Raw genomic sequence first — 13,300 nt, 5'->3', positions numbered from 1 at the left:
TGATCACTACACAACTTTGCACAACTAACCAGCAAGTGCACTGGGTCGTCCAAGTAATAAACCTTACGCGAGTAAGGGTCAATCCCACGGAGATTGTTGGTATGAAGCAAGCTATGGTCACCTTGTAAATCTTAGTCAGGCAGACTCAAATGGGTATAGATGATATATGAATAAAACATAAAGATAAAGATAGAGATACTTATGTATATCATTGGTGAGAACTTCAGATAAGCGTATGAAGATACTTTCCCTTCCGTCTCTCTGCTTTCCTACTGTCTTCATCTAATCCTTCTTACTCCTTTCCATGGCAAGCTTATGCAAGGGTTTCACCGTTGTCAGTGGCTACCTCCCATCCTCTCATTGGAAATGTTCAACGCACCCTGTCACGGCACGGCTATCCATCTGTCGGTTCTCAATCAGGCCGGAATAGAATCCAGTGATTCTTTTGCGTCAGTCACTAACGCCCCGCCTTCAGGAGTTTGAAGCACGTCACAGTCATTCAATCATTGAATCCTACTCAGAATACCACAGACAAGGTTAGACCTTTCGGATTCTCTTGAATGCCGCCATCAGTTCTTGCCTATACCACGAAGACTCTGATCTCACGGAATGGCTGGCTCGTTTGTCAGGCGAGCACTCGGTTGTCAGTCGATCAACCATGCATCGTGTATCAGGAATCCAAGAGATATTCACCCAATCTAAGGTAGAACGGAGGTGGTTGTCAGTCACACGTTCATAGGTGAGAATGATGATGAGTGTCACGGATCATCACATTCATCAAGTTGAAGAACAAGTGATATCTTGGACAAAGAACAAGCGGAATTGAATAGAAGAACAATAGTAATTGCATTAATACTCGAGGTACAGCAGAGCTCCACACCTTAATCTATGGTGTGTAGAAAACTCCACCGTTGAAAATACATAAGAACAAGGTCTAGGCATGGCCGAATGGCCAGCCTCCCAAAGTGATCAAAAAGATCTAAAGAACAAAAGATTCCAAAGATCAGAAGATGAAAATACAATAGTAAAAGGTCCTATATATAGAAAACTAGTAGCTTAAGAGTTACAAAGATGAGTAAATGACATAAAAATCCACTTCCGGGCCCACTTGGTGTGTGCTTGGGCTGAGCAATGAAGCATTTTTCGTGTAGAGACTCTTCTTGGAGTTAAACGCCAGCTTTTATGCCAGTTTGGGCGTTTAACTCCCATTTAGGTGCCAGTTCCGGCGTTTAACGCTGGGAATTCTGAAGGTGACTTTGTACGCCAATTTGGGCCATCAAATCTTGGGCAAAGTATGGACTATCATATATTGCTGGAAAGCCCAGGATGTCTACTTTCCAACGCCGTTGAGAGCGCGCCAATTGGGCTTCTGTAGCTCCAGAAAATCCACTTCGAGTGCAGGGAGGTCAGAATCCAACAGCATCTGCAGTCCTTTTCAGTCTCTGAATCAGATTTTTGCTCAGGTCCCTCAATTTCAGCCAGAAAATACCTGAAATCACAGAAAAATACACAAACTCATAGTAAAGTCTAGAAAAGTGAATTTTAACTAAAAACTAATAAAAATATACTAAAAACTAACTAGATCATACTAAAAACATACTAAAAACAATGCCAAAAAGCGTACAAATTATCCGCTCATCAGTGATTAAGACTAAGAAGTTAAACCCGAGGTTCGTTGGACCTTTTGAGATTTTTAGACAAGTCATGCCAGTGGCTTACCAAGTAGTTTTGCTACTGCGTTTGTCTAACCTGCATGATGTATTCCATGTGTCACAACTCCGTAATTACACATCGGATGCGGCTCATGTGTTAGCGCCTGAGTCGGTTGAATTGAATGAGAACCTGGTATTTCAAGTCACACCAGTGAGAATTGATGATACTAGTGTGAAGAAGTTGCGTGAAAAAGAAGTTCTATTAGTGCAGGTAGCTTGGAAAAGAGCTGGAATGGAAGAACACACTTTGGAATTGGATTCCAAGATACAAAAGGATTATCTGGAGTTATTCTCAAGTAATTATTAAATTTTAGGGACAAAATTTTTAATTTGGTGGGGAGAATGTAAGAACCGAAGATTAACAACCGTTTAAAAAAATAAAATAAAATAATAATTTAATTGCCCAAAATAGGATAAAATATTTAGAATGTTAATTTGAATATTTAAAGGTGAGATTTAAATTCAGTAAACTTTTTTGAGTAGGAAATGTAATTTTCTGTGGAAAATTGCATAAAAATGCGTATCGATAAATTAGCCGGTAGTACTGGCTTAAGTCTGTCCTGTACTGTGAGAGAGAAAATAAAACTGTAGAGAAACTTAAAAAATTATTTAGAATTGAAAATTGGGTGCTAATTATAAAGGTTTTAGCCTAAAGTTGGGCCAAACAAACCAAAAATACTATGCGGTTGGACCGGACCCAAGTTTGGCCCAATTCCAACATATAAATACCCTAAAATGAAGCCAATTCAGCTCATAACACCTTAAACACTAACACATGCAGCTGAGAATTGAGAGAGAGGAAGGAGAAGAAACACTATTCACTTTCTCCTTTTTTGGCTCATAACTTGAGCTATGGTATTCTGATTTGCGTGCTGTTTGAGGCAACGCAAAGTCTTTGTCGAGCTCGTCATTTCTAGCTACGCATTGCTGGTAAGAATTCAAAATTTACACTCCTTTTTAGCCCTAACATATTCCAAAAATTTAGGTTTGGATTTTGATTAGATTTTGTGATTTTGGTTGTTTAGGGGTGATTTAGCATTGGAGTATCGTTGAGTTTTGCCCCCAAACACCATTGGGTAAGGTAAAATTGCTCTAAACCCTTATGAATTTGTGATTTTGGTGAACCCTAGGTATTAATTATGGTGATTTGGTATGTCTAGCTTGAATTTGGTGATTTTTGAAATTTTATGTGGCAATTGGATTGGCTTTGGTGGTAGAACTCTTTTGTGCTTGTTTGGAAGTGAGCGTTTGGGTGATTTTGGGTTGTGTGAAAATTGACCAAGATATGGTTTCGGTTTCCTTTATGTAATATGTAATGTTTCGTGAAACTTAGGCTAGTGGACCATAGGATACGATTGAATTGAATATATGGTTGTTTGAATTGTGTTTGTGGTATATTCATGTTGATGAAGATTGAATAATTATATGTGTTGAGATATGATTGTAGTGGATTTTAATATGATGATGATTGATGATTAATGATGGTTGTATGTATGGTATTTAGAGAGGGAGGATGTTGTTGAATTTGGATTATTGGATTAATGAATTGAGTAATATTTGAGTGTGAAAATGATTGAGGAAGTTATTAGGAAGTGATAGATCATATATATATGAGAGACAATATCAAATTGTAGGTTTTGGTATGGATTAGAATGTGTTTTGGATTTGGTTTAATTTGATGTTTTAGAAAACTGGAGAATCTTGTAATTTTTATAAAATTTTATTTTTGATGAACTTTGACAAGACATAACTTGGCTCCGGATCCTCATTTTGGATGAACTTGATTTAAATGAAAGTTGGGTTCGAGAGCTTTAACACGTTCGAAGAACGGATGAAAAATGTTTTAAAACGAAAAAGTTATGCGAGTTTGAAGTTCGGTATAAAACTTTGAATTCTGCTACTTTTCAAAATTTTTCTAAGTTTTTAATGCCATGCGTACTCAGACTATTACACACGATGCGGGGATTGGCTGCTGTGAAGTACCCATGCGTAGGCGGCACAGGCGTGTATACGCAGAAACATTGATTTTTTAGGCATGCATACGTGGCATGTTGCATGCGACGGGAGCCTCCTTTGCTATTTTGAGGTCTCGCGACCGCTAATGTAGCATTCGTACGCGACATGGGCATTTTGACACTCATGCATACTGATGAGCGGATAATTTATACGCTTTTTGGCATTGTTTTTAGGTAGTTTTTAGTAAGTTCAAGCTACTTTTAGGGATGTTTTCATTAGATTTTATGTTAAATTCACATTTCTGGACTTTACTATGAGTTTGTGTGTTTTTCTGTAATTTTAGGTAATTTCTGGCTGAAATTGAGGGACTTGAGCAAAACTCTGAAAAAGGCTGACAAAAGGACTGCTGATGCTGTTGGAATCTGACCTCCCTGCACTCGAAATGGATTTTCTGGAGCTACAGAACTCCAAATGGCAAGCTCTCAATGGCGTTGGAAAGTAGACATCCAGAGCTTTCCAGCAATATATAATAGTCCATACTTTATTCGGGAATTGACGACGTAAAGTGGCGCTCAACGCCAAGTGCATGCTGCTGTCTGGAGTTAAACGCCAGAAACACGTCATAACCCGGAGTTGAACGCCAGAAACACGCTATAACACGGCGTTCAACTCCAAGAAAAGCCTCAGCTCGTGGATAGATCAAGTTCAGCCCAAGCATACACCAAGTGGGCCCCAGAAGTGGATTTATGCATCAATTACTTACTCATGTAAACCCTAGTAGCTAGTCTAGTATATATAGGACATTTAACTATTGCATTAGACGTCTTTTGACCACGTCTTTTGACCATTCGGTCTTTTGACCATTTGGTCTCAGCTTTGTTTTATTCTTCATCTTAGGAGGCCATTGAGCACGTTTTAGGGGGCTGGCCATTCGGCCATGCCTGAACCTTTCACTTATGTATTTTCAACGGTGGAGTTTCTGCACACCATAGATTAAGGGTGTGGAGCTCTGCTGTACCTCAAGTTTCAATACAATTACTTTTACTTTCTATTCAATCAATTCTCTTTTATTCTTATTCCAAGATATACGTTGCACTTCAACTTGATGAATGTGATGATCCGTGACACTCATCATCATTCTCACCTATGAACGCGCGTGACTGACAACCACTTCCGTTCTACTTTAGGCCGGGCGCATATCTCTTAGATTCTCCAACAGAATCTTCGTGGTATAAGCTAGATAGATGGCGGCATTCATGGGGATCCGGAAAGCCTAACCTTGTCTGTGGTATTCCGAGTAGGATCCCGGGAATCTGAAAAGTCTAACATTGTCTGTGGTATTCCGAGTAGGATTCCGGTATTGAATGACTGTAACGAGCTTCAAACTCCTGAAGGCTGGGCGTTAGTGACAGACGCAAAAGAATCAAGGGATTCAACTCCAGTCTGATTGAGAACCGACAGATGATTAGCCGTGCTGTGACAGAGCATTTGGACCATTTTCACTGAGAGGATGGGATGTAGCCATCGGCAAGGGTGATGCCTCCAGACGATTAGCCATGCAGTGACAGCGCATAGGACCATTTTCCCGAGAGGATGAAAAGTAGCCATTGACGACGGTGATGCCCTACATACAGCTTGCCATGGAAAGGAGTAAGAAGGATTGGATGAATGTAAGAAGAAAGTAGAGATTCGAGAGAAGCATAGGATCTCCATACACTTATCTGAATTTCCCACTATTGATTTACATAAGTATTTCTATCTTATTTTATTTTCTATTTATTATTAATTTTCGAACTCATCATAAACTATTTTAATCTGCCTAACTGAGATTTACAAGGTGACCATAGCTTGCTTCATACCAACAATCTCTGTGGGATCGACCCTTACTCACGTAAGGTATTACTTGGATGACTCAGTACACTTGCTGGTTAAGTTGAACGGAGTTGTGTCCACATATAGCAAAGAGCCATAATAATGATTCCATACAATAACAAAGAGTACTACATTGATGTGATCACAATTTCGTCCACCAAGTTTTTGGTGCCGTTGCCGGGGATTGTTCGAGTATGGACAACTGACGGTTCATCTTATTGCTCAGATTAGGTAATTTTCTTTTCAAAAATCTTTTTCGAAATTTTTCTTTTCTTTTTCGTTTTTTTAACCTTGTTTTCAAAAAAAATTTATAAAAATCCAAAAAAAATTAATAAAATAAAAAAAAACTAAAAATATTTTGAGTTTCTTGTTTGAGTCTTGAGTCAATTTTTAAGTTTGGTGTCAATTGCATGCTTTAAAAATTTTTTCTTGCATTTTTCGAAAATTCCATGCATTCATAGTGTTCTTCATGATCTTCAAGTTGTTCTTGACAAGTCTTCTTGTTTGATCTTGATGTTTTCTTGCTTTGTGTTGTTTGTTGTTTTTCATATGCATTTTTTTGTTTGTTAAAGTCCATGCATTAAAGATTTCTAAGTTTGGTGTCTTGCATGTTTTCTTTGCATCAAAAATTTTTCAAAATTATGTTCTTGATGTTCATCATGAGCTTCAAAGTGTTCTTTGGTGTTCATCTTAACATTCATAGTGTTCTTGCATGCATCCTGTGTTTTGATCCAAAATTTTCATGTTTTGGGTCATGTTTGTGTTTTTCTCTCTCATAATTAAAAAAATTCAAAAATAAAAAATATATCTTTTCCTTTTTTCTCTCCAAATTTTTGAAATTTTGGGTTGACTTGGTCAAAAAATTTTTAAAATTAGTTGTTTCTTACAAGTCAAGTCAAATTTTCAAAAATTTAAAAATCTTATCTTTTCAAAATCTTTTTCAAAAATCATATCTTTTCCAATTTTTCCTCGTTTTCGAAAATTTCAAAAATATTTTTCAAAATATTTTCAAAATCTTTTTCTTATCTTTATATCAAATTTTCGAAAATTAGCTAACAATTAATGTGATTGATTCAAAAATTTGAAGTTTGTTACTTGCTTGTTAAGAAAGGTTCAATCTTTAAGTTCTAGAATCTTATCTTTTAGTTTCTTGTTAGTAATTAATTTTAATTTTAAAAATTAAATCTTTTTCAAACATATTTTTTATCATATCCTTTTCAAAATTTTATCTTTTTCAAAAATTTGATTTTAAAATATCTTATCTAACTTCTTATCTTCTTATCTTTTTAAAATTTGATTTTAATATCTTTTTCAACTAACTATTTGACTTTTTGTTTGTTTCTTATCTTTTTCAAAACCACCTAACTACTTTTCCCTCTCTAATTTTTGAAAATATCTCATCTCTTTTTCAAAAGCTCTTTTTGTTTTAAATTTAATTTTAATTTTATCTTATCTTTAATTTTCGAAAATACTAACCTCTTTTTCAAAATCATTTTCGAAATTTTCTATCTCTTCTCTCTTATTCTATTTAATTTATTTACTAACACTTCTCTTCACCCATCTTCATCTAAATATCCGAACCCACTCTTCTTCACTCTTCTCCCCTTTCTTTTTCTACTAACATAAAGGAATCTCTATACTGTGACATAGAGGATTCCTCTTCTTTCCTTGTTTTCTTCTCTTTCATATGAGCAGGAACAAGGACAAAAGCACTCTTGTTGAAACTGATCCTGAACCTGAAAGGACTCTGAAGAGAAAACTCAGAGAAGCTAGACTACAACAATCTAACGGTAACCTTTCAGAAACATTAGAACAAGAGAAGGAGATGGCAGCCGCACCCAACAACAATAATGCAAGGAGAATGCTTGGTGACTTCATAAAGCCAACGTCCAAATTTGATGGAAGAAGCATCTCCATTCCTGCCATTGGAGCAAACAATTTTGAGCTGAAACCTCAGCTAGTTGCCTTAATGCAACAAAACTGCAAGTTCTATGGACTTCCATCTGAAGATCCTTATCAGTTTTTAACTGAGTTCTTGCAGATTTGTGAGACTGTTAAGACGAATGGAGTTGATCCTGAAGTCTACAGGCTCATGCTTTTCCCTTTTGCTGTAAGAGACAGAGCTAGAATATGGTTGGACTCACAACCTAAAGATAGCCTGGACTCCTGGGATAAGCTGGTCACGGCTTTCTTGGATAAATTTTTTCCTCCTCAAAAGCTGAGCAAGCTTAGAGTGGATGTTCAGACCTTCAAACAGAAAGATGGTGAATCCCTCTATGAAGCTTGGGAAAGATACAAGCAGTTGACCAAAAGGTGTCCATCTGACATGTTTTCAGAATGGACCATATTAGATATATTCTATTATGGTCTATCTGAATTTTCGAAAATGTCATTGGACCATTCTGCAGGTGGATCCATTCACCTAAAGAAAACGCCTGAAGAAGCTCAAGAACTCATTGACATGGTTGCAAATAACCAATTCATGTACACCTCTGAGAGAAATTCCGTGAATAATGAGATACCTCAGAAGAAAGGAGTTCTTGAAATTGATGCTCTGAATGCCATATTGGCTCAGAATAAAGTGTTGACTCAGCAAGTCAACATGATTTCTCAAAGTCTGAATGGATGGCAAAATGCATCCAACAGTACTAAAGAGGCAGCTTCTGAAGAAGCTTATGATCCTGAGAACCCTGCAATGGCAGAGGTTAATTACATGGGTGAACCTTATGGAAACACCTATAATTCATCATAGAGAAATCATCCAAATTTCTCATGGAAGGATCAACAAAAGCCTCAACAAGGCTTTAACAATGGTGGACGCAATAGGCTGAGCAATAGCAAGCCTTTTCCATCATCTTCTCAGCAACAGACAGAGAATTCTGAACAAAACACTTTTAATTTAGCCAACTTAGTCTCTGATCTGTCAAAAGCCACTTTCAGTTTCATGAGTGAAACAAGATCTTCCATCAGAAATCTTGAGGCACAAGTGGGCCAGCTGAGTAAGAAAGTCATTGAAACTCCTCCCAGTATTCTCCCAAGCAATACAGAAGAGAATCCAAAAGGAGAGTGCAATGCCATTGATTTAATCAATATGGCCGAATGCACAAGGGAGGAGGAGGACAAAAATCCTAGTGAGGAAAACCTCCTGGGACGTCTCTCAAGCAAGAAGGAGTTTCCTATTAAGGATCCAAAGGAATCTGAGGCTCATATAGAGACCATAGAGATTCCATTAAATCTCTTTCTGCCATTTATGAGCTCTGAAGACTATTCTTCCTCTGAAGAGGATGAAGATGTGACTAGAGAGCAAGTTGCTCAATATTTAGGAGCTATCATGAAGCTGAATGCCAAGTTGTTTGGTAATGAGACTGGGGAAAGTGAACCTCCCTTGCTCGTTGGTGAACTAGACACCTGGATTCAGAAGATTTTACCTCAAAAGAGACAAGATCCTGGCAAGTTCTTAATACCTTGTACCATAGGCACCATGACTTTTGAAAAAGCTCTATGTGATCTAGGGTCAGGGATAAATCTTATGCCACTCTCTGTAATGGAGAAGCTGGGGATCATTGAGGTACAACCTGCCTTGTTCTCATTACAATTGGCAGACAAGTCATTGAGACAAGCTTATGGATTAGTAGAGGACGTGTTAGTAAAGGTTGAATGCCTTTACATCCCTGCTGATTTCATAATCTTAGACACTAGGAAGGAAGAGGATGAGTGCATCATCCTTGGAAGACCTTTCCTAGCCACAGCAGGAGCTGTGATAGATGTCAACAGAGGTGAATTAGTCCTTCAATTGAATGGGGACTACCTTGTGTTTAAGGCACATGGCCATCCCTCTGTGACAAAAGAGAGTAAGCATGAAGAGCTTCTCTCAGTTCAGAGTCAAGAAGAGCCCCCACAGTCAAACTCTAAGTTTGGTGTTGGGAGGCCACAACCAAACTCTAAGTTTGGTGTTAAGACCCCATATCCAAACTCTAAGTTTGGTGTTGGGACTATACAACATTGACCTGATCACCTTGTGGCTCCATGAGAGCCCACTGTCAAGCTATTGACATTAAAGAAGCGCTTGTTGGGAGGCAACCCAATTTTATTTATCTAATTTTTATTTTATTTTATTTTATTGTTATTTTGTGTTTTATTAGGTACATGATGATCATGTGGAGTCACGAAAAAAATATAAAAATTAAAAATAGAATCAAAAACAGCAGAAGAAAAATCACACCCTGGAGGAAGGACAGACTGGCGTTCAACGCCAGTAAGGAGCATCTGGCTGGCGTTCAACGCCAGAACAGAGCATGAATCTGGCGCTGAACGCCAGAAACAAGCAACATTCTGGCGTTTGAACGCCAGGAATGTGCCTTGAGAAAAGCTGGCGCTGAACGCCAGTAACAAGCATGGAACTGGCGTTCAACGCCAGAAACATGCTACATATGGGCGTTGAACGCCCAGAACATGCTTTACATGGGCGTTGAACGCCCAGAACGTGCATCACCTCGGCGTTTAAATGCCAGAACGGTACGCAAAGGCATTTTATATGCCTATTTGGTGCAGGGATGGAATTCCTTGACACCTCAGGATCTGTGGACCCCACAGGATCACCTCAGGATCTGTGGACCCCACAGGATCCCCACCTAACATATTCCCACCTTACCTCCTAATCCTATTACACTCTCCCCCATGTCACACTTCCCAACAACTTCAATCTCTGAATCTCTCTTCCCAATAAACACTCTTTCCCAAAACCCTTCACCAATCACCTCAATCTCTCTTCCCCATCACCTCTTCACCACTCACATCCATCCACTCTTCCCCATAAACCCCACCTACCTTCAAAATTCAAAAACACTTTCCCACCCAAACCCACCCTAAAATGGCCGAACCTACCATCTCCCCTTTCCCTATATAAACCCCTCCATTCTACTTCATTTTCACACAACACAACCCCCTATTCTATACCTTGGCCGAAACCCACACCCCTCTTCTCCTCAATATTTTCTTCTTCTTCTTCTTCTATTCTTTCTTTTCTTGCTCGAGGGCGAGCAATATTTTAAGTTTGGTGTGGTAAAAGCATAAGCTTTTTGTTTTTCCATTACCATCAATGGCACCTAAGGCCGGAGAATCCTCTAGAAAAGGAAAAGGGAAGACAAAAGCTTTCACCTCCGAGTCATGGGAGATGGAAAGATTCATCTCCAAAAGCTATCAAGACCACTTCTATGATGTTGTGGCAAAGAAGAAGGTGATCCCTGAGGTCCCTTTCAAGCTCAAGAAAAATGAGTATCCGGAAATCCGACATGAGATCCGAAGAAGAGGTTGGGAAGTCCTAACCAACCCCATGCAACAAGTCAGAATCTTAATGGTTCAAGAGTTCTATGCCAATTCATGGATCACTAGGAACCATGATCAAAGTATGAACCCGAGTCCAAAGAATTATCTCACAATGGTTCGGGGGAAATACTTAGATTTTAGTCCGAAAAATGTAAGGTTGGCGTTCCACTTGCCCATGATGCAAGAAGGTCAACTTTAATCAAAGGTTGGACCAAGTCCTTATGGACATATGTGTGGAAGGAGCTCAATGGAAGAGAGACTCCAAAGGCAAGCCAGTTCAACTAAGAAGACTGGACCTCAAGCCTGTGGCTAGAGGATGGTTGGAGTTCATTCAACGCTCCATCATTCCCACTAGCAACCGATCTGAAGTTACTATAGATCGGGCCATCATGATTCATAGCATCATGATTGGAGAGGAAGTAGAAGTTCATGAAGTCATCTCCAATGAATTCTACAAAATAGCCGAAAAGCCCTCCACCATGGCAAGGCTAGCTTTTCCTCACCTTATTTGCCATCTATGTTACTCAGCTGGAGTTATCATAGAAGGAGACATCTCCATTGAAGAGGATAAGCCCATCACCAAGAAGAGGATGGAGCAAGCAACAGAGACCCTCCATGGTTCTCAAGAGATGCATGAGGAAGCTCATCATCAAGAAATCCCTGAGATGCCTCAAGGGATGTACTTTCCTTCCAACAACTATTGGGAACAACTCAACACTTCCTTAGAAGATTTAAGCCACAATGTGGAACAATTAAGGGTGGAACATCATGAGCACTCCATCATTCTCCATGAAATAAGAGAAGATCAAAGAGCAATGAGGGAGGTGCAACAAAGGCAAGGAAGGGACATAGAAGAGCTTAAGGACATTGTTGGTCCTTCAAGAAGAAGACGCCACTAAGGTGGACTCATTCCTTATTCTTATTTCTTTCTGTTTTTCGGTTTCTATGTTATGTCTATCTATGTTTTGTGTCTCTACTTCATGATCATTAGTATGTAGTAACTATGTCTTAAAGCAATGAATAAAATCCATTAATCCTTCACCTCTCTTAAAAGAAAAATGTTTTAATTCAAAAGAACAAGAAGTACATGAATTTTGAATTTATCCTTGAATTTAGTTTAATTATATTGATGTGGTGACAATACTTTTTGTTTTCTGAACGAATGCTTGAACAGTGCATATTTTTTATCTTGTTGTTTATGAATGTTAAAATTGTTGGCTCTTGAAAGAATGATGAACAAAGAGAAATGTTATTGATAATCTGAAAAATCATGAAATTGATTCTTGAAGTAAGAAAAAGCAGTGAATAGCAAAAGCTTGCGAGAAAAAAAAATTTGGCAAAAAAAAAATATAGAAAGAAAAAGAAAAAGCAAGCAGAAAAAGCCAATAGCCCTTAAAACCAAAAGGCAAGGGTAAAAAGGATCCAAAGTAAAAGAGTGTGCTTAAGAGCTCTGGACACCATTAACTGGGGACTCTAGCAAAGCTGAGTCACAATCTGAAAAGGTTCACCCAGTCATGTGTCTGTGGCATTTATGTATCCGGTGGTAATACTGAAAAACAAAGTGCTTAGGGCCACGGCCAAGACTCATAAGTAGCTGTGTTCAAGAATCAACATGCTTAACTAGGAAAGTCAATAACACTATATGAAAATCTAAGTTCCTAGAGAAGCCAATCATTCTAAACTTCAAAGGAAAAAGTGAGATGCCAAAACTGTTCAGAAGCAAAAAACTACAAGTCCCGCTCATCTAATCAGAATTAATATTCATTGATATTTTGGAATTTATAGTATATTCTCTTCTTTTTATCCTAATTTATTTTCAGTTGCTTGGGGACAAGTAACAATTTAAGTTTGGTATTGTGATGAGCGGATAATTTATACGCTTTTTGGCATTGTTTTTAGGTAGTTTTTAGTAAGTTCAAGCTATTTTTAGGGATGTTTTCATTAGTTTTTATGTTAAATTCACATTTCTGGACTTTACTATGAGTTTGTGTGTTTTTCAGGTAATTTCTGGCTGAAATTGAGGGACTTGAGCAAAACTCTGAAAAAGGCTGACAAAAGGACTGCTGATGCTGTTGGAATCTGACCTCCCTGCACTCGAAATGAATTTTCTGGAGCTACAGAACTCCAAATGGCGCGCTCTTAATGGCGTTGGAAAGTAGACATCCAGAGCTTTCCAGCAATATATAATAGTTCATACTTTATTCAGGAATTGACGACGTAAAGTGGCGCTCAACGCCAAGTACATGCTGCTGTCTGGAGTTAAACGCCAGAAACACGTCATAACCCGGAGTTGAACGCCAGAAACACGCTATAACTCGGCGTTCAACTCCAAGAAAAGCCTCAGCTCGTGGATAGATCAAGCTCAGCCCAAGCATACACCAAGTGGGCCCCGGAAGTGGATTTATGCATCAATTACTTACTCATGTAAACCCTAG

At 38.5% G+C, this 13,300-nt stretch overlaps 1 non-coding gene across 1 annotated transcript; it reads right to left on the bottom strand.

Moving 5' to 3' along the window:
* Positions 1 to 7,764: 7,764 nt before the first annotated feature.
* LOC130970938 (small nucleolar RNA R71) lies at positions 7,765 to 7,868 on the bottom strand. The gene has a single exon (XR_009082181.1). It is a non-coding gene; the product is annotated as a small nucleolar RNA R71 (small nucleolar RNA).
* Between the last annotated feature and the right edge of the window lie 5,432 nt (positions 7,869 to 13,300).

Source organism: Arachis stenosperma, chromosome 3 (genome assembly GCF_014773155.1).
Source record: "Arachis stenosperma cultivar V10309 chromosome 3, arast.V10309.gnm1.PFL2, whole genome shotgun sequence".
Taxonomy (NCBI): Eukaryota; Viridiplantae; Streptophyta; class Magnoliopsida; order Fabales; family Fabaceae; genus Arachis; species Arachis stenosperma.
Note: the sequence above shows the minus strand (reverse complement) of the source record. Positions and strands in the feature narration are given on the sequence as shown.